General features: G+C 39.8%; 2 long non-coding RNA genes across 4 annotated transcripts; one reads left to right on the top strand and one right to left on the bottom strand.

The window, feature by feature from the left end:
• Positions 1-909: 909 nt before the first annotated feature.
• LOC109268461 (uncharacterized) lies at positions 910-18,471 on the top strand. Of its 2 annotated transcripts, XR_002080672.2 has the most exons (4): positions 910-4,880; positions 6,990-7,057; positions 16,290-16,385; positions 17,849-18,471. It is a non-coding gene; the product is annotated as an uncharacterized LOC109268461 (long non-coding RNA). The 2 variants fall into 2 exon arrangements; XR_008417193.1 differs by lacking the exon at positions 910-4,880 and having other exon boundaries at positions 6,948-7,057.
• Positions 5,942-24,464, bottom strand: LOC109268462 (uncharacterized). Of its 2 annotated transcripts, none has more exons than XR_002080674.2 (3): positions 24,330-24,464; positions 23,816-23,965; positions 5,942-6,992 (listed from the first exon to the last, which is right to left on the bottom strand). It is a non-coding gene; the product is annotated as an uncharacterized LOC109268462 (long non-coding RNA). The 2 variants fall into 2 exon arrangements; XR_008417194.1 differs by lacking the exon at positions 5,942-6,992 and adding an exon at positions 12,394-12,863.
• Between the last annotated feature and the right edge of the window lie 1,164 nt (positions 24,465-25,628).

The following is a 25,628-nucleotide window of genomic DNA, read 5'->3' as shown; positions in this document are numbered from 1 at the left end:
TTTTGGAGAATAGGAAAATTTTTGATGCTGCTGTGGGGGTGTGTGTGCTTGTTTCCCACCCCCCCAAATAATCTCTTGGCACATAGCAGGAACTTTTCCCCTGCCTTTGTGTTTGGATAAGGGTGGGAGCGTGCTTAGTATTGTCTGTTACCTTATGGTTTTTCACTTATTCGTAACTTGCTTCCTCCCCACCCTGCTGTTGTCAGGATACGTTGGGGAGTCACTCTTTAGGAAGATTACATGTGGTCTTCTGTTGGAGTAAGATGAAAAACAAGTGTATTAGCACTTCACCCTTAATGATTTCTCCTGGAAAACATCGAGCAACGTTCATACCTTCCCTTGACTACACTACCACATGCACTACCTTCTTTGCTTGATCCCTGAAAATATTTGATTCCTGTGAGATTTGTCATAGAAAAATATAGCCATTTTTGGTTCTAAGGTTGTCATAATAAATCCAAACTCGGCCAGTAAGAGTCTGAGGAGCTTTTTGCTTTTTGCTGCTAGGTACATTTCTCAGAAGTAGCCAGCACTATCACTCTCCCGAGACTCTTACATTGTCTCCTTTTTTCAGCTTCTGTGACCTCTTCTAATGTTCACCCACTCTCCCTAACAGTACGAAATGCTGTCAGTGGTTGCAGTAACGACTCTTAGAAGGTGGCCTTTCTCTTTTTCCTTTCTTACCTCTCATTTTCAATAAGAAAGGTTAATTTTCTCAGAAACTTCAATTTTTATGGAAACGTTATTCCTATTTTATCTCTGCAGAGATCTGCTTGCGTGGCAAAAAAATTATTTTCATTTTAGAATTGTTCCGTTTTGATTTTTCTCAGCTGGAGCTAGTGCATGCACATTTAATAATGTCAGGGAAGCAGGTGGGGGGGAGGGGGTAAATGTAGTTTTCTCTCAGATTATGCTATGTTTCTCTAGCTGAATCGATCCATTCATTATCTCATTCACTAGGGGCAAGCAATTGTGCCCTATGGTAACAGCCTGAAAGAGTAGGCTGTTCTAAGCATTCTTAGGAACATAATCCTCCTGATCCTATACAGTTTATGGTAATCATCCCCAAAAGTTTATGAAGGGTAAAATCTAAAATCTACACATTCATGAGCTATGGCCACAGTACCACCTCCCACTAGGAGGATTGGTGGCCACAGGGACACACTGACTCCTTCAAGAACACCAAAATACATGTAAAGAAAGAGATTGGCACATTCAGATCTTGTACAGTTTAATCCATTCACAGTTTACCAGTCCAGAGTTCAAAAGATGACCACAGTTCTCAAGCTTTCAGGCTAATCTGAATATGTGATAAGTGATAGAAATTAACCCCATTAACCCATGCCAATTAGCTACATGCTAGCATGGTTCCACCTCCCGTTGGTTGGTGCCACAGTGACTGAAAAGTAGGGTTTTAGATGTATGCTGTAAGAATCCAGGAATTTCAGTGCTGGACAAAGTAATTCCTTAATGGGGTATTGACCTTAGGTGGGGAAACAAGTGGCCAGGATGGCAGGACTATATATAGAATTGAGGCAAGATAGTGTGAGGACTAGAGAAAGAAAAGGCAAACGGGACTGGAAGAGGAGACTTGGTGCATGGTTGGAGAGTCTGACAGCTTAGATGTTCCAGAAAAGTTAGCCCAGAGTTATGTTTCTGCGAAAAGGGAAGTAGAGTAACATAGGTCTGATCACAACATTCCTTCAGTTGAGCCCTTTGACGACTCCCATTTATCAGTGCAGGCTCCCTGTGACCTAGCCCATCCTAAGTCTCCTGCCTGATCCACTGCCTATCCCTGGCAATCAAATTTCTGTGACAGCAAACGGCATCCCATTGGCCTACGAGTGCATGCGTTTTAGTATAATGGTTACCTGTCGTACTCGTCTGCCCAACATCTTATTTCTTCTCTTTTTGGGTCCTCTCGATCTTCTCATGAAGTACCACCCCAGCCCTGCCCACTCTATATGGTTCTAATAGAGCTACAGATCCTACAAAAGTCTTCTTGCAACCTTTCCCATGTCTGGTTAAAATTATATTCTGCTTTGTATGAGTCCCTATTAACACAGCTCTATCCTAGCACTGTCTGTACTATGGCCAGGCAATGGGTACAGTGATTAGCTTGGAGATAGGCCCATGACCGAAACTAGACTGAACAGAGACTTTTCCATGGGATCTTATTTGCTGGCCTTGAAATGCAGATAACCTTCTATGGCTATTAACTACAATCCAGTGTGATAGGAGCATGGAGCTGTTTGTAGCCAAACTCCACCCCTTCCTCCTGCAACATAGATTATGTCCATCTGCTATGGGAGAGAAGGCAGCATCCACACATGAGCAGGGTCAAGAGTTCTGGGAGAGCTGAAGCCAGATTTCCCAGTTACACTTTCCTTGTATTTGTGTAAACTATTTTGAGATGCGTTTCTGTCCCTTGGAAACGGAAGAGTTCAAACTAATGATCACTTGACCAAAAATAACCTCCACATCCCTAATGAAAATTCTGTCTTTGAGGACAACGTCCTGTGAAGCCTTTCCTCAATCCCCTGGTTGAAATTAATTACTGCCTGTGAGCCCCATGCCGTAGTCTTTTCAGATTGCTATAGAAAAAATAGCATAACTTGGATGCCTTATAAACATGTCTCACAGTTCTGGAGGCTAAGAAGCCCAAGACCTTGGCACCAGCAGATTCGGTATCTGCTTCCTCATTCACATGAAGAGGAAGGGGTAAGGACTCTCTGGGATCTCTTTTATAAGGGCACTAATCCCATTTGAGAGGTCTCCACCCTGTCACCTAACCTCTTCCCAAAGGCCCCACCTCTAAACCTATCACATTGGGGATTAGGTCTCAGCATATGAATTTGGGAGAGACACATGTTCAGTCCATAGCACCCCCCTATTAGCAATGTATACCTCAATAGTTGCACTGGTTTCATTCTTCCTTGACTTGGAGTTTGTTTATCTATTATCCTCATTTGTAAGATCTTTAAAAGTAGAGAGCATACCTAAATCATCATTGGACCCTCCATAGGCCAACACATAATAGGTTCTTAAATTTTTTGAATGATATCTAGACTACTATGTACCAAGCTCAATTCTAAGTTAGTAATAACAGTGAATTTTAAGATGTGAACATTCATGCTTTCATGGAATTTGCATCCTAGTGGGAAAACTATCTGACGAAAATTCATGGGAATTGCTGAATTGGGAAAAACCTTGAGGAAAGGCAAACGCGACCTGGAACCAAGAGGCTCAGAAAAAAGGGACCTTGCTTTTTACCACCACCAAAGAAGGCAAAATGAGCTCTTAGGGTGTGGCAAAGGAGTGGGAAGTATGTCAGGATAGAGTTCAAAATAGAACTTGAGCGTACTATTTTAAAGCTAGTCCAATTAACCGGCACCAAATGAAAATGGCCAGCTAGATGCGATTACAGGCACTCCCCAACTTGTGCCCATGGTAACTCACTGGCAGTTTCCTACGGAGACCAAAAATTATTTACTTCTTGCCATATACTCTTCCCTAAACATAACAATGCATGTTCACATCTCTCTACCTTTATACTTGCCATCCTTTCACCCTGGAAAGTGTTCTTTTTTCCCATTTATGGGACCGTTACCTATTTTGAAGTCAGTAATCACTGAATTCATGATTGAGAAAAAACAAAAATCAAAAAACAGTGCTTTCCCAGTTCCTTCCAGCTGCAGAATGTTTCTCTCTATACTAGACAATAATTTATGATTTACCCTCTCTGCAACTGAAACATAATGGAAGGGAAAACAAAGGAGAAAAAGGTAGCATTCGTGAGAAATGGTAATCGGGCAATTAATTTGTGTGAGAGACTAGAACATTTTGCTTTAGTCTTTTGTTTATAAAGAGGGGAGTGTTCTCCCAAGTTTCAAATAAATATTAACTTTGGGACTACAACTTTTGGGGAGGAAGGGCTAAGGTTTGTACCCATATATAAGTATGCCCCAAGGTCAGTCCTTACACAAAACTTTGCCTCTGATGGTTGGAGCACATGCACTAAAGATGACTTATGTGGGGAAAGGACAGTGGAGGGGAAGGACAGGTCTGGGAGAGAAGCTGGTCCCACAGGTAGTGACAGTGGAAAGTTACTCAGGCAATGGGAACAACTGGGGTGTCTTGTCTGGGGGCTGTTGGAGCCAAGTTGGAAAACAATTGTTTCTGACACATCAAAGCCTGGGAATTTTTCTCAACTGGATCTATGGTGGTAAGCATTTGCTACCACCACCTGTTTTCAAAGTTTCCTCTGCTCATTTTTCCCCCTCAACTGTAAAAAAGATTTGATATGTCTACATACATAGGTATGGAAACCTACAGCTTGCCAAATTTATTAAATCCTCACTTGAGTGGCTTGTATATAAAACCACTGTTAACCTGTACCTAGCACTGTCCTAGGAGTATTAGATGTATTCCTTCATCCCCTCACAGTACCTCTACGAGGTAAACACTGTTGTCAGGCCTTGTTGTCCAACAAGGAAACCAAGGCACAAAGGTTTAGGTAGCCAGTGCGTGGTCACACAGACACAAGATGATGGTAGAGCCGTGTTGTAGGGATCCTTAAGCCTGTGCCCTGCTGCCTCTCCCGGCCTAATGTGTGGGAAAGTGTTCCAGATGGGCCTCAGGACCACACTCCACATACATATCCGTAGGAAGAGGCCTGGGAATTGTGACTCAGTCAGAATTCTAGCTTACTCCCCTGCCTGTGGTCTCGATTGCTGGTAAAAAAATAACCACAGTGCTTGCAAGTAGAATAGAAATGAGCACATTTCACAAGAAAAATAGACCAAGGTGATCACATCCTACTTTGCCTCCTTCAGCGCTGTGAGCAGAAAAGGCTGATGTCTTGACGAATGGGTTGCTCAGTGAGTATAATCTTACCTGTATTTCTTTCAGTACATACAACAGCTAAATATTCTTGCCTAAGAATAAAATCATCCTGGGAATGGTCAATCCACATACCTTAGGTTTAAGAAGACTGAAAATAACCTGTATTATACTCTGTCATAATCATCCAGGAACCACGTTTTTAATGGTGTTAAGTCTTTTCCAGAATTCAGACCCTGAAATCTTTCAGAATAAATATAAATACAAATTAAATATAAAGACACACACACAGGACATATATCAACAATCCTACTTGACAGGATTTAGACTGAACACTTTCTCAGGACCTAGGACCTCCGTAATGAATTTGTTCTTCTCCACTTAACTGAGATTTGTTGAGTCCTGTGACCACAGAATCTGATAATACTTCATGTAAGTTTCAAGATCTGGGAGAACAGTCATGTTTGTAAAAGCATTCCTTGTATGACCTGGTTGAGACAAATTCTATTAAGGAGAATCATAAAATTTGTATTATGTCATTTCCCTAGACTTGTAAATGCTTTCCTAACTTCATATGCCTAATTTAACATAACAATTTCCTTTTGCTGCCCGTTTTGCCTCACCTTTTATTAATTTCTCATGTCTAAATAGTTAATATTTGTAGCCTAAGGTGTGGCCATTATAGTGGGAGTAAATGGCAACTGATAGATGACATCACACCATCACCATTCTCTGTTCGGAGAGGTCTAATCTTGTGATTTTGGCAACACTCTTCCTGCTTAAAACAAACCAAGGAATCATCTAATTAAACAGCTATCCCATTAATAACTCATCTTTATATTTTCATTAGCTAGATTTTACAACCTGTTCTCTGCCTTGATAATTAAATATTTCATCATCCGTATACCTTTAGGTTCATTGCTTAAAACTTGCCCCATGTTTTTGCTTTTAGCCTTTGTCCTACTCTTTGGTATGTCGCTAAACAAGCTGAGCATTCAGTAAACTATGCTCTTCCGATTCTTGCATAACACTCCAGAGTACAGTAGTCTTTTTGTTATGGAGGGACAAGCTAAAGAGTGTTCTCGTTTATGTTATGGCAAATAATCTCAGATGTTATATAGGTACATATGTACTACTACACATTTTTAAAATATTTTACCTAAGTCAGCTCATAATTATACGTGGCATTGAGAAGAAAATGCTGACTGAAACAAAACGGTGAAAACAATAATAGTTTTGGAAATGTAATCCAAAAATACACTCAGATCTATGTCAACACGTGCTTGGGTCCTAAGTAATTCAGTAACTCACGCAGGCTCTTTGTCAGCTCTCCCTATGTTAACTGAGCCAGGGTGATGGTAGGACGTGCCTGGGATGCTGCAGATAATCCACTGTTTATCAAGTCTTGGCTGACCTTTAGTAAGTGGCCATTTGTCAAAGGAGGCATTAAAGATAGCTCTTAAATCCATTTGATATTTATTTAAGAACTTGAAGATCCTCCAGCTGGAACACGAGTGTGCCCAGGTATGTAATGCAATATTCATAATAGAACATTCTCAAGTTCTTTGCCTTCCATAATCAATTCACAAAGCATCCTTCCTATTTGCACCCTTGTGCCTGAGCATCAGTTCAATAAAGAACTTATTTACAACTGCAGTACTTCTAAAAATTGTACTCCACAAATCCTTGGGCAGACAAATGCCATTGATCCCAATGTCACATTCAGGAAGTCACTGATCCAAGTACCATATTCAGCAAATTCCCAGGCATGACCAAACTTGCTAGAAAACCAAAAAGGGAAAATCTGGGAAGTAGGCCAAGATCCTGGGTGTCATTGTACAGCATTCAAGCCAACTCTGGTTTCAAAATTCCTTTGAAATTGTTACTCCATGATAGGAATGCATTCTGTGCTTGGCCACAGATCATCACACAAGAAATACATTTGCAGAATAGTTGCTGCACATTGCTGGCTTTTTGCAATAGGAAAATTTCATCCTTGGTAGAAGAGTATGTTTTGTTTTTCAATTTGTGTAAAATCTGCTGGTGAGGCATTACCAAATAGTAGATACAAAACCAGTTTAGGACTTTTTATCATATGTAATCTTGGGCTAATCCTTTATCTTCTATCTTCCCTGCTGTTTCCAAAGATGCTGTGAAGAATCAATAATTGTTATAAGCATCAGGAAGACATGACTGAAAAGAACAATAGGAAATGGTAAGTCTGCAATGATAAACTTTAGCAAGTAGTAGTATTCCTGAATAATTTATTAATGTGATGCAATCTCAATAAAAATGTAACAGGATTTTTTTTGAAGCAAGACAAACTATTTCTCAAATTCATATAGAAGAAAAAGCTAGCTGGCAAATTTCTTAGGGGAAAAAAAGGGCAGTAAGGGTGATTAGACCTATGATAAAGTAGAACATACTATGAAACTACTGTGATCAAAATGATAGAAATAGTGTATGAAGAGACAACAGAGACCAATGGAATAAACCAGAAAGCCCAGAAATGCATCAAATAGACAAATTTAGTATATGATAAAGATGACATTTTGAATCATTTCATGAGAAGGATCTAAAAGTATGAGATACACTTTTCACCTGTAAGATTGACAGCAAAAAAAAAAAAAAAAGCAAGTGAAAAATAAATCGAAAAATTTAATGACATGCTCTGATGATCAGGGTACTAGCAAACAGGTATTTTCAAATATTTGCTAGTGGAAACATGAATAGGCACAACCCTTTTGGAGGGCAATTTGACAATAACTATCAAAATTGAGAATGCTCACACCCTTTAACTCAGTAATTTGCTTTCACTAATATACCCTTCAAATACTCTCTTATCTGTAAAATGGCCTGCATACGAAGTAATTCGTTGCAGAAATGTTGGTGAGAGCTAAAAATTAGAAGCAATGTAAGTGTCCACTGATTGGCATTAGTTCAATAAGTGATAATACCTTCCTAAAATGGAATGATGCGCAGCTTAAAGATACTTAAAGAGAAGGCAGTTCTACCAAAAGAGCTAACCTGTATATACAGGTATGGAACAATCCGCAAGCTACATGTTCAAGTGAAAACCCAAATGCAGAGCAGTGTGTACACAGTGTAGAACGTGGAGTGTGTAGAATGTGTACTTGGGGGCAAGGGGATAGTGTATCTTTCAGATAAGAAGCTATTCCTAGTGGTTTCCTCTGCGAAAGAGAAGTAGTGAGGGACAGAGTGGGAACGACTCACTTTTAGCTGTACATAGTCTTTTGTGTCTTTTGACTTTTTAACTGTGTTCATAAATTACTGACCCGAAAGCTTTCTCTTCTATAAGAAACAACGAACAATATAACACCAATAGCAGAAATAAAATAATATGAAGAATAATCTCTGAAAAATTTACATACCACAGTCTAAATACCATAGAATATAAATGTTTCTTATTCTTGTGAAAGTATTGAACAATATGATTATTATCCCAGAGGTGGGCATTGGAAAATTTAGAATATAGGAAATAGGAAAGAAATATCTTATCCAGACATTTAGAGGAATAATGGGTCAGAATCTCTTAAAAGGACAACTTAACTATCTGTCTCAGTATTCTGAAAGAGTTTCAGTAACTAAGTATCGATCCAGACATGCCTTTAAGTCAGCGTGATAACCTAAATAACTTTAAAAATCATAACACTTGCCCATGAATCCTGGCCTTTGCATGGCCCAAACATTTTAGGAATAGTATTTAAGTATGCTCAACGGGACTTAGATTGAGTACTTTTCCCTCAGGACCTAGGAACTCCATAAATGAGTTTGTCATTTTGTAGTGTTTTACCTTTGAATTGTTTCTTGTTTCTTTTATGCGGTGAGTAATGTAAGGCAAGGGGGAGAATGTAACTCAGATGGCTATGAAATCTGGTCCTTTCTATGATGGAGAAGCAAATTATGTAAGACCAAAACTGACTGTAGCCATTTCTGCCTCCTAAGGACAATGGAATAGTAGTTCCTACCAGTGAGGAAATATCTGGTCCCTACTTCACACAGAGGCCAAAAAGAAAGGTCTTTGCTGGTACTCCTGGCAGGCTCAAGGTTCACATTCGCTTAGATGAGCCATAGTTTTGCAATCCATACCAATGAGTTTTGGGATATGCAAAGGCAAGCCTGGAAAAGATCAAAATAGTTCTGCAGGTAAAGAGAACGGAACTAACGCATTGAGAGCCCTGAGAGCCCTGGTAAGTTAAAGGTGACAAGATGTGAAGAGGGTCTCAAGGGAGAGGGAACCAAGCAAACTTCTGTACAGTTTGCTCCATATTCAAATGTCTTGTATGAATGATAATGTAAGGTGGAGGGAGAGCAAAGGGCTGCCATTCCTCCCTTGGGGACAAAGAAGTGCACAATACTAACCATGGTGGGGCAAAACAGTAGATAAATTAATTCTCCAAAACCTGAGGGAACTGGAAAATACCCTAGGAATTGGAAATTACCTAGATTTCCTTGAGGGAGAACATAAGAGTTTAAGCTAATTTCCTTTGAATTTCAAAGGAGAAGGTAATCCAGCTGACATATGGCTTATACCTCCCTCCACTCAAAACCTACACAAGAGATTGTGAAATGGTCCAATACATTTATTATATCAACAGCATTAGGCCGGCACACAGGGACTACTTGGATTTCCCACTCCTTCCTCTAAGAATAAAGTTTCAGAGGTTTCAGCTAACCCAATCTCCAGCACTTGGTCAGGAAATTAGACTTTTAAGACCTCTCATTTCTCCTGAGATCCATAAAAAACTTGCTTCCTCCAAAGAACTTCCTAAAATTCTACCTAAGTATTTACTCATAAAAATCTTTCCATGGTTTTTTTTCTAGTACTCTCGTGGATTCATGTGTTACTATTTAAATCCATTGCTCTATCTCAAATTTATTTTGAGATATAGAGTGAATTTTTTTTTCCAGCTAGTCACTCAGTTAACTGTCCGACCATTTTTTATTGAATAATCAATCGTTTCCCTATGGAGCTAAAAGGCCACATTTATCATACTAAAATTCTTCACAAATCTGTCTCGCTCGCTCGCTCTCCCTCTCGCTCTCCCCTCTCTCTCTCTTCCTCCTCTCGAGAGGAGGAGAGAACGAGCGAGAGCGAGCGAGAGAGAGAGACTCGAGAGAGAGGGAGAGGGAGAGCAAGAGAGATCCACTGACTTTTTTCGTGCGGGAAACTTCCTCCCCTACCCTCAAGGTCTTCCAGGTAGACTAAGAATTAAATTTACGTGAGAAAAAAAGAAATTTTTGTTCCTTGCGAACAGAGACCCAATAATGAAATTGAGAGTCAAAGAAATGACTAAGGCATGCAGTTTTTATACATTTTAGACAAAGGGATGATAGATTTATGAGGAATTTGCAGGTTAAGGAAAACAGCCATTTGGGGGCTTTAATTAGAAAGGAATTCTATGCAGAATTGGGGCTGAGGTAGTAAATTAGTGAAAAAGTAGCAAAGCTTATTTTATAGCTTTCTCGACTTCAGTGTCCCTATTTCTGTTGATAAGGATGTCTTTTTTACTTCTCATTACAGGGATGCAATTTTTCATAAAGGACATTTGTTTCCTGCTTTCACGGGAAAAGAGGAGGGTCTGAGTGTCCCTCCCCCAAGTGTTTCCCGAATAGGTTCAATTTAAAATAATCAATAAGCCCTTACTGTTCATTTGCAGTTTTATAATGTTACCCTGTCTTGTAGGGTTGATTTCTCCTCATTCTTCTTCTTCTTTTTTTTTTTTTTTTTTTTTTTTTTTAAGTTTCTTGGCTCTCACCTTGAAGGGTGTTTGTTGTTGGTTAGTTGGTTGGTTTTTTGCTTTCCAATAAGAACTTTAAAATCCATTTTTCTACTTCTAAAAAACTTGTCTTTGTGTTTTCATTGAGATTATGTTAAATTTCCAGATTAATTGGGAAGATGCAGAAATCTTTGTTGACTTGGCAGCCTCCTAACTAACAAAAGGACAAGTTCTTTCATTCAGGTTTTGTTTTGTGTCTGTTAGAATTTTGGAAAGTTTTCTTTGCATGAGTTATGAACACGTCTTAATTTTATCCTGAACTATTTTGCCTTTTTTGTGACCTTTACATATGACCTCTTTTGCCCATTATGTTTTCTCAACCTGAAATTGCCATTTCTGTAAGTCAAAAAAGGTTCAACATTGGCAATCTCATATAGCTTTCCTAATAGCAACGCTAATGATTCTTTTATGTCTACTTTATTCATAATTACCTTAGTGAAATATTCAGGTTGTTTGCCATACTTTTTCAAGAGATTTTCTTGAGTTTTTCAGGTATATAATCACATTGCCTATAAATAATAATTTATTTATTTATAAATAAACATTCATCTTTATATTCTATCTTTACTATCTAATTTTTATACCTCTCACTTATTTCTGTTGTCTGATTGTATAGGCTATTACCTCCAGGATAATGATGGTTGGGTATAGTGTTGAGGGTAACATTCTAGTATTTGCCTATATAGCATGTAGGGTATGTATGCATGAGTGATATAAAATGATTATTCCTACTTTATTAAGCATTTTAATCAAAAATGGTTGAAATTTTCAAATGCTTCATCAGCGTCATCATGGAGATGACACTATGATTTTTCTCCTTTGAAACATTAATATGGTGAAATACATAGATATATTTCATAAGATCAAATCATCTTTGCATTCCTTATATGAATCTTACTTTACTGTGGCACCTGGGTGGCTCAGTCAGTTAAGCGTCTGACTTTGGCCCAGAAATTCATCCATTTTGTGCATTTAAAAATTGTTGTTTGCATAGAACTGAGCAAAATCAGCTTTTAGAAGTCTTTTAATTTCTCCCATGTCTGTGGTTATTAAATCTATTTTCATTTCCTATTTTTGGCACATGTGCTTTCTCCATTAAAAAGAAAATAGGTTAATTATTAATTTTGTTGGTTTTTGATTTATCAGTACTACCATTTTCCTTTGTCTAATTCTTTATCTTTATGCATTCCTTCCTTTTGCTGTATTAAGTGTAATAATGCCAATTCCTGCGTAGGTAGTATTTTTGTTTAATTGCTTAGATAAAATTATTTATTGTTTAAATAAAAGTTAATAGGCCATTTATATTGCTCCCCATATAAACAATTGTTAAAAAAAAAAAAAACTGGGGAGAGCCCTGGGTGGCTCAGTCACTTGAGTGTCTGACTCTTGATTTCAGCTCAGGTCATCATCCCAGAATTGTGGATCAGGACTGAGGCAGGCTCTGTGCTGAACATGGAGCCTACTTAAGATTCATTCATTCTCTCTCTCTCTCTCTCTCTCTCTCTCTCCTCTCACCTCTCTCCTCTCTCTCTCCTTCTGCCCCTCTCCCCAACTTGCTCTCTCTCTCTAAAAAAAAAAAAAAAAAAAAAGAGATAATAAAATTTTAGTGAGGAGAAATGGAATGAAGTCCTTAATTCTTTTTTTCTTCTAGGTAAAAATCATGATAGATTTAACTGTCGTGTGGTTTTGTATTTTGGAATTGTTGACGATTCACTTTTCCTAAGCAATAAACCTAGTACGACAACAGGAGTTAAAAGGATGCTGTTTTTATTGACCTTCTTTAAAATGGCATTCCTCCGTTCCTTTATTTCTTAATAAATTATTATACAATGGGTCAAGCTATAATATGAAAATCAAGGAAAAATACATCCCTAGCTTCTCTCCCTGCCAAAAAGTTGGTTTATCTAATAATTTGTGCGGATCCCTAGCAAGTATTCCTTGCCTGTGCGTGGTTTTGGTATACTGAGACAGCTAGTTCCGTTCCCTTCAGTTCAGTTCAATCCAGCAGTCCTTTACTATGCGCTTTGACTATCCTAAGTGCTGTAGGGAGAATATTCCATAAACCGTGCTTCCTCCTCTCCACACCTCCCCACCCCCACCCGGAGGAGCTCACGGCCCATTCCGTTGCTCTTCCAGCCGCAATCAAACTTCGCAGAGAGATGTGTTCCAAGACAGGACTGAGGGAAGGAGGAATGGCTGAACCCAGATCATTTGCCATAACTGTGAAAACAAGGAACAAAAGTTAAGCTAGTTAATATGCATGCTCAGTAGTCAGCAGGATACTCACAGCAGTATTACTTGTAGCAACCCTCAGGAGCCTGAATGAAGCTCTTGTTTGACGCTCTAAACCCTGCCAGTATTGAATCCCCTGATTGTATTCTCTGGGAGAAGACGTGGTCCCTGACTCTGCCAAGGAGACTTGAAGGTGGGGAGGCCTCCGTTTCCTCCTACCCTCTCTCCATGCTTGACGCCAGGGCATCCGGGGAGTGGTAGAACCAGTTTGCATACAAGCTTGCAAAAGAGTTGAATTACCTTCAGAGGTTTTGATTTCTCAAAAATGCAAAATATCCTCAATTATTTCAATTCCATTCCACATAAAAGTTGGAAGAAATAATCAAGTAAGAAACGAATGTATAACATTATTTCATACTTGAAATAGTTAATTCAAAATAATCAATATTATCCTCAGGGACACTCTGATAATGGAAACAGCCTTAGATGTATTATGAAGCCTTGGGGAAGGACAGGGTTTAAGGTTTATTACTCACGTGAACACCTTAGAAACTAGAAGGCAGAAGGCAGAGCAAGAATACGATAGTATACTCTAGGATACCTTTGGAATATTTCAGTAAATTTACATCTTGTATTTCTACTACAATGGAGTCTCTGGAACAATAGTTAGTTTAGGAACACCACTGGAGTAAAGGATATCTGCACCCCAGGAATAAGGGCCCTGAAGAGGAAAGTGTTAGTCAGATTGGAGCCCAGGAAATGGTCCCTCCAAGGCTCACTCTCCTGTGACAGGAGTGTCCAAACAACCCTCCCTTCTTATCCTGGTTCCATCTGAAAACTCTCAGCCCTCACTTTCTCATTCCTTTTGTGATATACACATAGAACTCAATATTGGTGTGGGGGATGTTTTATTTTTAAGGCCATTTTGCATGTTTTTGTATCATATTTTTATAAAATTATTTCAGCAGTAATGTAACTTGTGGGGTTTTTTTTTTTTTTTTGCAAAACAATCAGGTTAGCTTTTATTTTATTTTAATTTTTTTAATGTTTATTTATTTTTGAGAGAGAGAGAGAGACAGAGCACGAACGGGGAAGGGGCAGAGAGAGAGGGAGACACAGAATCCGAAGCAGCCTCCAGGCTCTGAGCTGTCAACACAGAGCCCGACGGGAGGGGGCTCGAACTCACAAACTATGAGATCATGACCTGAGCTGAAGCCGGACGCTTAACCGACTGAGCCACCCAGGTGCCCTTATTTTATTTTGTTTCTTAAATGTAATTTATTATCAAATTGGCTAATGTACATTGTGTAAAGTGTGCTCTTGGTTTTTGGGGGTAGATTCCGGTGGTGCCTCGCTTACATACAACATCCAGTGCTCATCCCAACAAGTGCCCTCCTCAATGCCCATAGCAGTAATGTAATTTGAAAGAATCATAGAATGTCTTCCCTATGGCTTTTCTTTTCTTTTTTTAATGTTTATTTTATTTTTGAGAGAGAGAGAGACAGACAGACAGAACATGAGCAGGGAAGGGGCAGAGAGAGAGGGAGACACAGAATCCGAAGCAGGCTCCAGGCCCTGAGCTGTCAGCACAGAGCTGGACATGGGGCTCAAACTCACGAACCATGAGATCATGACCTGAGCCGAAGTCAGACACTTAACCAACTGAGGCACGCAGACGCCCCTCTCTATGGCTTTTCTAAGTTAGATTTCTCCAGCTCCTCGTATAAAGACTCATTAACTTTCTGGCCATTCTCCCACTGTACATATTTTAATCTGTCCCTGTCTGCCTTAAAATAAAACACTCTGAACAGGAAAATATACTCTAGTTGTCGTTCACAAGAGCAGAAGAGTAAATAAGATGGCCTCTGACCATCTTTGTCCTTCCCATTGCAGCCCTCTGGCAGCCATGCCCTTTTATTGACAACCATTACATCACAGTTCGCGAGGTCTATTTCACATGAATTGCCAAGCATCCAGGTCTTCTCAGTTGATTTTTGGATCCTGAACTCAGAGATGTTGTACTTATCAAGGTTCTTGATGGTAAATAACAGAAAACAACTATGGTTCCATAGCAGAAATGGACTGTATTTTGATTCTCATGGCTCTTGGAATCAAAGAATGGTAGAAATGGGGTGCCTGGGTGGCTCAGTCGGTTAGGCGTCTGACTTTGGCTCAGGTCATGATCTCATAGCCTGGGAGTTTGAGCCCTGCCTAGAACTCTGTGCTGACAGCTCAGAGCCTGGAGCCTGCTTCAGATTCTGTGTCTCCCTCTCTCTCTGCCCCTCCCCTGCTCATGCTCTGTCTCTCTCAACAATAAAAAAAAAATTAAAAATAAAAAAACAAAAAACAAAAACAAAGAACAGTAGAAATGAATCACATAGGAGCCCAGGGAGGCAAGGCCCAGATGAGCTGTCAGCACAGGAGCAGACTGCTCAGGACATAGCACTTTCCAGGAGGACATTCACTGTCCCAAAGCTGGCATCAGGACACCTACCACCTCTGTGCTGGTTCTACTGTCATTAGATATGCACCTCATCCTTCCAGACTCCCCACACCTTCCCCCTTGCAGAGCCACCAAGAAGCATACCTAATTGGCCTGAGCCTTGTCATTACCCCTTCAGGATATAGTCCCAGGTGGCAGCGTTTGATTAGTTGTGCTTAGATCTTGTCCTTGCTTGTGGTCCCAGGGGGATAGCGGCCCTTTTTGTCTCTAGAGTAGAAGAGAGGGCTGCTTCACTATCATTATCTTAGGATTCTTCCTAAATAGGAAAAGATTTTAGATGCCGGGCAGCCCAAATTATAAATACCTATTATACCTAAATTTTCGTTTTGTGGATATGGGTTCATTACTTGCAAATAATATCTTTCAGGGACTGATTCTGTCATCCAGTTAGTTTTCATTTCTAGATTTCTGCTGCTACAGACTTGGTAAGCTAGATTTTCATGTTTCTCCAGACTCCAAGGATTACAGAGGATAGTGTCAAAGTACGCATTGTGACCAGGCTTCCCTGGGGTTTGAGGGCCACACATTAATCTTCAGGAAATGGTTGTCTAGACAACCAGCTATAACCCTCCTACTTGATTAATCACCCAGTACACACAGCTCTATCCTGTCACGTAAATGACAGATATCAAGAAAGGTTTTCTCAGATGCCTTGAACAAATCTTGATACACTAGATATCTACCAGTACCCTTATCTACCAATCTATTAAACCTATCAGTTTTGTTAGTTAACATGTTCTGTCCAGCGACCACCAGAGATATGGGGATAATAAGGTAGCCAACAAGGATTTAAAACATAAAGTTTCCATTCTTCATATCTCAAAGGTAATAGGCATTAAAGAGTAATTATGTTTTTTTCTCTTTGCTCATAATTATGTTCTAATTATGTTTTTTCTTTTTTTTCTTTTTAGTAATCTCAAGAGACGAAATATGATTGAAGAAGAAATCAGTTTTCCTGTCTCATTGGACATGATTGTGTTTAAGGGGAATCTTCATGATCACAGCAGGTAAGTCAACTCCAGGACAGTTCTCTCCCACATGGCTCAGAGTGCTATTCTTAATTAAAAAAATAAATAAATAAAATAAAAAAAATAGGCCATTAGAGAATTCCAGGTAAAAAATTATAACCCATGACGAATGAAATGAACATAGTTTTAAAAAATTTTTTTAATGTTTATTTATTTTTGAGAGAGAGAGAGAAAGAGAGAGCAGGGGAGGGGCAGAGAGAGAGACAGAGATAGAATCTAAAACAGGATCCAGGCTCTAAGCTGTCAGCACAGAGCCTGATGCAGGGCTTGAACCCACAAACCACAAGATCATGACCTGAGCTGAAATCAGACGCTTAACCGACTGAGCCACCCAGGCGCTCCTGAACACATAATTTTTTAAAGGAGTAAAGCAAATATTTACCTACAGTAATCAAACAAGAACGGGACTTCACCAAATGCCACGAATTTGAATAACTAATTGGCAAGTAAGGCTCTCGGATCATCCACATTACTAATTATTTAATCCCAGTTTAAATGATTAATCCTGATTGTTAAATAATCCTCGAAGTCTTCCTCCCCTCAGCCCTAGGAGGAGGATGAAGTCTCCAACAGGGTGAAAGAAAACTTGTCCAGGATATTTAAGAAAATTTCAGAGAAGCAGAGCACACATCTTCTAAGACTGCGTATTGCCTAGTTGATGTAGATCTCCTTCATCCCCTGCTATCATCTCAGGTCACAGCAAAGTGTGAGGACCCACAATTTCCAGCCCTCAGACTGTGGTAGAGAGGAGAACACCCTGGAACAAAGTGCTTTCGGATATTTATAGAGGAAAAATAATCCTGATTCAAAACAAATAGAGAGTAGAAAATCTAGATAGAATGTGAGCAGATGGGGGAAAAAATTCAAAGCTATTTTACAAACATACTTGCTTTTTACCAGTTCAAAGGAAAAAAGCATAAACATGAGAGATAGATAAAGGGTCCAACTTAGAAAAACCCTAGGGGGAGAAAAGGAAAAAGAAAAACCCTAGTAACAAGGGAATTGCCTACAAATGCTTTATACCACAAAACAACATTTTAAGAACATGAATTAAATAAAACATGAGCTCAAATAGCCTGTGATAAAAAAAGGAAAAAGCAGAATGAGCTGGGAAAAAAATGAGGACAAAAAACCCACATAATTACAAAACAAATGATTAAAGTAAAAACAGCAAGGAACAGAGTAAGAAATAGCTAAAACTTGAATTACAACATAAAGCAAAGATTGGATGTAACCACAGTAAATGCAGTTTTAAAACAAAAAGAAACTAAGAGATTAAAGTAAGTAGAAAGGGGGTAGGTAGTGGGGACTGGATGAAAGTGATCTCATGTAATGACAAATGGTGTTCCTGAAGTAGTAAACCCATCCAGTTAAAAATACTGAAGAGAATGTCCCTGAGACCAAAGTGACTCTGCTGAATTAAAGAACACGCTGTGTTTCAGGAAACTTCCACATGGACCACTCAACCCTAAGACCTATCTTCGCCTCCTGACTGAAGTTCCAAAGTAAAGAAAGGATTCTTCAAGCATTCAGACCAACAAGATCAAATTATCTGCAGGGGACGTACTGACCTCAGAACCCAGTGGCAAAAGACAGAAGCAATGACTAGCGTGTAACCCAAGAATATCTTAACAAAATAAGTTGTCGTTCTAGTAGATAGGCTTTCCAAAACATGAAAAGGAGAGGAAACCCAGCACCCATGAGCCTCTCTCAAAAAACTGCTTAACAATAATAGGCTGGCAGTTAAGACAAGAATTAAAATAAGAAAGAAAGGAACAGAGAAGCCATATAAAAGGCTCTAGGTGAACACCAAATCCACTTACATATAGGCCAGTACAAACTATTGGACAGTCACTTATGAGAATGTTGAGGTCACAAACATGTCAGCATAAAAATAATGTAAAAGTTAGAAGGGAGGTTTAGATGGGAGTCTTGTGAAAACATTATCTTCATCTTTTATAGAAAAGGTCAATCAATGCTAAAAAAAAAAAAAAAGAAAGAAAAAGAAAAACATGACTTTCACAATTGCTTCTGAATTTTATTTATTTTTTTGAGAGAGAGAATTCATGCACGGTGGGGAGGGGGGAGGGGGAAGAGAAGGGGGAGGGGAGAGGGGCAGAGGGAGAGAGAGAATCCCAAGCAGGTTCCACACCCAAACTGACTTGGGGCTCAATCTCATGAACTATACATCATGACCTGAGCTGAAATCAAGAGCCTGATGCCCTGCTTCTGAATTTTAAAGAGCTCATAAAAGCTAACATTTCTCATACAGAAGACAACTTTATGGAGATTTAGCAATTCTTTCTCTCCCTTTGATTCTGTTTTGTGTTAAATCCAAGTTGTTTCCTTCTACCCAAGTAAAAGTAAATTAACTATCATGATTTGTTTGAGAATAAAGGAACCTTAGCATGTGATGATGTCATACCCATGCGGTTGGGACAATATAGTGAATATTAAATACTATTGATTTCCATCTTTAAAAATGAACATTTATTTTGCTACACCTGGTAGCTCCGTCAGTTAGGCATCTGACTTCAGCTTAAATCACCATCTCACAGTTCTGAGTTCGAGCTCCACATCAGGCTCTGTGCTGGCAGCTCAGAGCCTGGAGCCTGCTTCAGATTCTGTGTCTCCCTCTCTCTCTGCCCCTCCCCTGCTCATGCTCTGTCTCTCTCAAAAATAAATAAACATTCAAAAATAAATGTAATGTACCTTTATTTCATTATGTTCATATTTACTCAGCCAATAGCTTCAAATTATGCCTTACATGGATATATATATTTGCCAAAATTCATCAAACTGTGTACTTAAAATGGGTATATTTTATTATAAGTAAATGTACTTCAATAAAGTTGACTGATTATAAAGATTTTTAATAATATGTCCCTTTAGAGTCTGCATAGAGCAGCAGGGAAGAAATGAAGATGAAGGTGAGTGGGCAAGGCTCTCCCCTCCCCCAGCCCTTACCTGGACAGTTGAGCTTTTTTGTTTTTTTTTTTTAACATAGACCTCAACATGGAGTTCCAAAGCTTCCAGAAGAGAAAAAGAAAGAACACTACCGTTTTAAAAGTAGATGTCAACTGACCTGAGTATAAGTTGTGTACAACTATAGGTGGCAGGGAGAAAATAAGCTAACAAAACAATCCCAGTGAAATAAAGGTAAACTAACATTCGAAACAAAAACTTTCTGGATGAGACACATGTCTGCTTCCTAGAGTGGCTTCAACCCAGTCCTTCCCAGACAGATGGAGATGGTCTCCAGATGGCGTGTGGTGCTTCTGGATGTGTGAACGGGCCTCGCAGGGGCTTGGACAAGCCCCTGAATCTGCCTCCACCGTGTCCCCGGGCCCTGCTCAAGTTACCAGCAGGCCCCAGCCAGGAAGCGGCTGGCTGGGGTCCTGCCGGCACAAAACCTCTCCAGTTTTCCTCACAGTTTTCCCCTCTTCCTCGCAATGTTTTGGCAGCTGTGGGGCCTCCTTTTCTCCTCCCTTTCAACTCGCCTAATGTTTCGAGCCACAGGGGAGACCCAGACCCTGCAGAACATCCCGGAATGCAAAGCATTTGCAATGAGTCACAGCTGCGGAGATGCCAGCAAGGGCTGTTCCAGACCCCTAGAGGGAGCGGGGAGGGGTCAGTCGAAGCAGCTGCAGGGCCTGTGTCAAAGGCTGGACCCAGGACAGAGGAGCGGTGGCACTGGCTGGAATGAGGAAAGACAGCAATGGGAGAAAGGGTGCGTGGGGGCGGCTCCTCTGAACCTTCCCCACCTGCTTTCCAGTTCTCTAAGTCCTGAACATTTTCACAGAAAAAACAACCTTCTGGAATATAGAGGATTGCAAGTTGGTTTTTGGAAAATGATCCCTGGCAGTCCGCTAACCAACAATCAAGAAGGGCTGAGCTCCCTGGGCTTTGCAACACACTATTTTAAGATGCACTGTAAAAATGCAGTGGGCGCTCTGTTCTTTACTCCAACACAGGGGGCATTCACTGGCTCTCACTGCCGGAAAATATTACTCCCTTGCAAGTCCCAGACAGAGCATTTGGGTGTCAAAACTTTGCCCTTTTGAAGCTTTTTTATTAATAACTGTGAATAGAGGATCCATTCTTAATATTCATCCAAAATATTTCTTTAAAACTATGAATAAGAAGTACTATCCCTCTCCCTTCTGTCCACCCGGCACCTACTTCTCCATTGTAGGAGCAAGCACTATTTATTATTCGTTTCTTGTGTATTTTTCCAGAAGTGTTCTTTGCATGTACAAACATGTGTGATGTATGTAAATTTTTATACAAATAGCGTACATTACACAATGTTTCATTCTTTGTTTTTCACAGCCTTGGAAAGGTTTCATATCAGAACAAATAGAATTCCCTTGTTTATGTGTTCATTTTAACTGGATATTTAACAGTGCCCTGTTAATACACATGTTGTTTGTTTTCGTTCTTTACCCATTACAAACTGTGCTTCAGGTGGATATCCTTGAGTCTATATATAGGTAGAATTTGTAGAGGTGGGATTGCTATATTTTGACATTTTGCTATTTTTTTGTGGTTTTTTTCAAGATTTTATTTTTAAGTGATCTGTATACCCAACTTGTGGGTGAACTTATAACCCCAAGATCAAGAGTTGCATGCTCTACTGACACGGCCAGGCTCCCGGTATTTTGACATTTTGATATTTTGTCAAATTGTCCTTCATAGAGATTATTCCAATTTATATTCCATGCAAGAGTGTGTCTCTTTCCCTTATTCCTCAGCACAGGATTATCCAACTTTTTTAACCAATTAATAGGTTAAAATATGGTCTCTCATAATTCTAATTTGATTTCTTTCATTTCTTTCTTCTTTCTTTCTTTCTTTCTTTCTGTTTTATTTATTTAGTCTCAACAACCAATATGGGACTTGAACTCACAATACTGAGATCAAGAGTCACATGCTCGCACCAAAAACCACAAAATACCTAGGAATAAATCTAACCAAACAGGTGAAAAATCTATACACTGAAAACTATAGAAAGCTTGTGAAAGAAATTGAAGAAGACACAAAAAAAAAAAAAAAAATGGAAAAAGATTTCACGCTCCTGTATAGGAAGAACAAATATTGTTAAAATGTCAATACTACCCAAAGCAATCTACATATTCAATGCAATCCTTATCAAAATAACACCAGCATTCTTCACAGAGCCAGAACAAATAATCCTAAAATTTATATGGAACCAGAAAAGACCCCGAATAGCCAAAGCAATCTTGAAAAAGAAAATCAAAGCAGGAGGCATCACAATCCCAGACTTTAAGCTATACTACAAAGCTGTAATCATCAAGACAGTATGGTACTGGTACAAAAACAGACACTCAGATCAATGGAACAGAATAGAGAACCCAGAAGTGGACCCACAAACGTATGGCCAACTAATCTTTGACAAAGCAGGAAAAAATACCCAATGGAATAAAGACAGTCTCTTCAGCAAGTGGTTCTGGGAAAACTGGACAGCGACATGCAGAAGAATGAACCTGGATCACTTTCTTACACCATACACAAAAGTAAACTCAAAATGGATGAAAGACCTAAATGTAAGACAGGAATCCATCAAAATCCTCGAGGAGAAAGCAGGCATAAGCCTCTTTGATCTTGGCCACAGCAACTTCTTACTCAACACGTCTCCAGAGGCAAGGGAAACAAAAGCAAAAAATGAACTACTGGGACCTCATCAAAATAAAAAGCTTCTGCACAGCGAAGGAAACAATCAGCAAAACTAAAAGGCAACCGACAGAATGGGAGAAGATATTTGCAAACGACATATCAGATAAAGGGTTAGTATCCAAAATCTATAAAGAACTTATTAAACTCAACTCCCTAAAAACAAATAATCCAGTGAAGAAACGGGCAAAAGACATGAATAGACACTTCTCACAGGAAGACATCCAGATGGCCAACCAACACATGAAAAAATGCTCAACATCACTCATCATCAGGGAAATACAAATGAAAACCACAATGAGATACCACCTCACACCTGTCAGAATGGCTAACAGTAACAACTCAGGCAACAACAGATGTTGGTGAGGATGCGGAGAAAGAGGATCTCTTTTGCACTGCTGGTGGGAATGCAAGCTGGTGCAGCCACTCTGGAAAACAGTATGGAAGTTCCTCAAAATATTAAAAATAGAACTACTCTGTGACCCAGCAATTGTCCTACTAGGTATTTATCCAAGGGCTATAGGTATGCTGTTTCGAAGGGACACATGCATCCCAATGTTTATAGCAGAACTCTCAACAACAGCCAAAGTATAGAAAAAGCCCAAATGTCCATCAATGGATGAATGGATAAATAAGGTGTGTGTGTGTGTGTGTGTGTGTGTGTGTGTGTGTACACACAATGGAGTATTACTTGGCAATCAAAAAGAATGAAATCTTGCCATTTGCAACTACGTGGATGGAACTGGAGGGTATTATACTAAGCAAAATTAGTCAGAGAAACACAAATATCATATGACTTCACTCAGGACTTTAAGAGACAAAACAGATGAACATAAGGAAAGGGAAACAAAAATAATATAAAAACAGGGAGGGGACAAAACATAAGAGACTCATAAATATGGAGAACAAACAGAGGGTTGTTGGAGGGGTTGTGGGAGGGGGGATGGGCTAAATGGGTAAGGGGCATTAAGGAATCTACTCCTGAAATCATTGTTGCACTGTATGCTAACTAATTTGGATATGAATTTTAAAAAATTAAATTAAAAATAAATTTTTAAAAAAGTCACATGTTCTACCACCTTAGCCAGCAAGGTGCCACCTAATTTGGTTTCTTATTGGTAAGGCTAAGCATCTTTAGCTGTGTTTGAGAGGCAATGGTATTTTCTGTTCTGTGAGCTCTGTTCTCTGCCCATTCTCTATTGTACTATTGGTTCTGATTTGTTGAACTCTATGAATTAAGGAAAACAGGCTTTGTCAATGTATATATAGAAAATTTTTGTCAGTTTGTTTTTCTTCTCCCCATGCATACAATGTTTATTTCATACAGAATTCTTCTTAGTTTTCTCCTATTGAAGTTAACTTTTCACTCCTGGCATCTAGAAAGTTTAGCTTTTATAGTATTTCCCCTGAAATTATGATAAATTTCCCCCATATTCCCCCATATTTTCTATATAATATGTATTATTTTGCATTTAGCATTTATATCTGTGACCCAGCAGAATTTTCTGTAGTGGTAGGATCTAGGCTCCACCTTTCTCCAGATGGTTATCCAGTTATTCCCACACTATCTTACTGAAAAATCCAATCCTCACCCCATGAAGCTGAAATGCTACCTTTATCAGAAACTTAAGTTTTCAAATATATTTGTATAGTGATTTATTGCTGCATAATAAATCAACATCAATTTAGTGACAAAAATAACACACCTTTATTACCTTGCATTTTCCGTGGGTCAGGAATCCAGGCATGGGTTAGCTGGGTCCTCTGCTTTAGGGCTTTTCACAAAGCTCCATCAAAGTGTCAGCTGGGGCCGGGGTCTCATCTAAGGCTTGACTGGAGAAGGATATGCTGCCAAGCTCACATGGCTGTTGACAGGATTCAGTTTGTTGTAGGTTGTCAGATTGAGGGCCTGGCTTCCGGCTGGCTGGCTGCTGGAAGCCACTCTAAGTTCCTTGCCTCTCCCTACAACAGCTCACTTTATCAAAGCCAGCAGGGGAGAGAGTCAATAGAGAGAGTCTGCTGACAAGATGTTTACCATCTTATCCAATCCTACGTAATGTACAGAAGTGACATTCCACCCTCTATGCCACATTCTGTTGGTTAGGATTAAGTCACAGGTCCTACTTAAAGTCAAGGGGAGGGAATTATACAAGGGAGTGACTACTAGGATGTGGGTATTCACTGGGGGCCCAGTGATTCATGTCCCTCCCACAAGGAAAAAGCACCCACCTGCTCTCAAGTTCTGCAAAAGTCTCATCCCCTTAGAGCATCACTCTGAAGTCTGGACCAAGCCAGGTGTGGCTGAGGTTCCGCAGGTGCAGTTCATGAAGTCCAGCTCCTGGACCACAATTCCTGCTCATCTGTGGACCTGTGAGACAAATGTGAGCTGTCATTTGCCCATGTACCTAACATGCAGGGTGGCAGGGGGGCGTGATGGGGGGGGGGAGCAGGCAAAGGATAACAGTTAGAAACACTCCCATTCAAAAAGGAAGAACATGGGAAGTACAAAAGAGTCACTGTCCACGGCAATTCACAGGTTTAGATCTGTTCAAAATGTCTATACCCTGCATATACTGGTATATAGAGAGAGTTACATTGTGCTTACTAAGTTCCAAGGACTTTTCTAAGTGCTTTGTATGTATTAACTTATTTAGTCCTCACAACAGCCCTAGGAGGGTCACTATTACTATTATCCTGATACAGAAGGATATCCTGATAACCTAAACCAATGTACAGAAGAGAAAAATGAAATACAGAGAGGTTCAACAAGTTTGCAAGGTCATACAGCTAACAAGTGGCAGACCCAGACAGGAGGGGAGTATGCCTGAAAGAGCAATCTGTGGGAGGTGTGGGTGAAGGAGGAACTGAACTGGTGTTAGCTGGCAAAAATTCTTCCCGGTTCCTTATAACACAAAATTGTGTGTGTGTGTGTGTGTGTGTGTGTGTGTGTGTGTGTGTAATGCTTTAGACCTTTCTACTCCAGAGTCTGCAGTGGTCAACAACTATGGGGCTGTTCACAATTCATAGGTATTTTTTCCCTACCCTACCTACTTCACTGACAGACTGCTTCCTACAAATATGGCAAGAGTGTGTGTTTCTTCATTTAACCCCACCTCTCCTGCTGCTTCTCAGTGCCATCTGGAAACTCCCACAGTCAGCCTAAGCATCCTGTTCCCAACGTTTCTAATGAGGGAGTGTTGAATTCTCCCTCGTGGCATACTATGTGGGGGAATTTGTCTGAGACCCACACTGCAGGCATCCCTGCTGGTGTCTTCACCAGCCCTCTTTGCACCGCATCCGGCAGCCCTTCCCTTTATTGTAGATCAGGCCTTGAAGTTGTCACTTTGGGTTGCCCGTTCCATATCCATTCCCCTCTCCCTCTTTCCCAACAGAATCCCAACTTTCTTGAGGTATCCAATACCCTTATATGCAGCCCGAGAGATTCAAGAGATGGTTCCATCTCCTCTAATTCTGCTCTAGGAAAGTGCTCTGATTAACCTAAACCAATTTCAGTAATTCCTGTTCCCC

The sequence above is a fragment of the Panthera pardus genome, unplaced genomic scaffold (assembly GCF_024362965.1).
Source record: "Panthera pardus isolate Hobbes unplaced genomic scaffold, ASM2436296v1 HiC_scaffold_24, whole genome shotgun sequence".
NCBI lineage: Eukaryota > Metazoa > Chordata > Mammalia > Carnivora > Felidae > Panthera > Panthera pardus.
The sequence above is the reverse complement of the archived record's forward strand: the minus strand, read 5'-3'. Positions and strand labels throughout refer to the sequence as shown.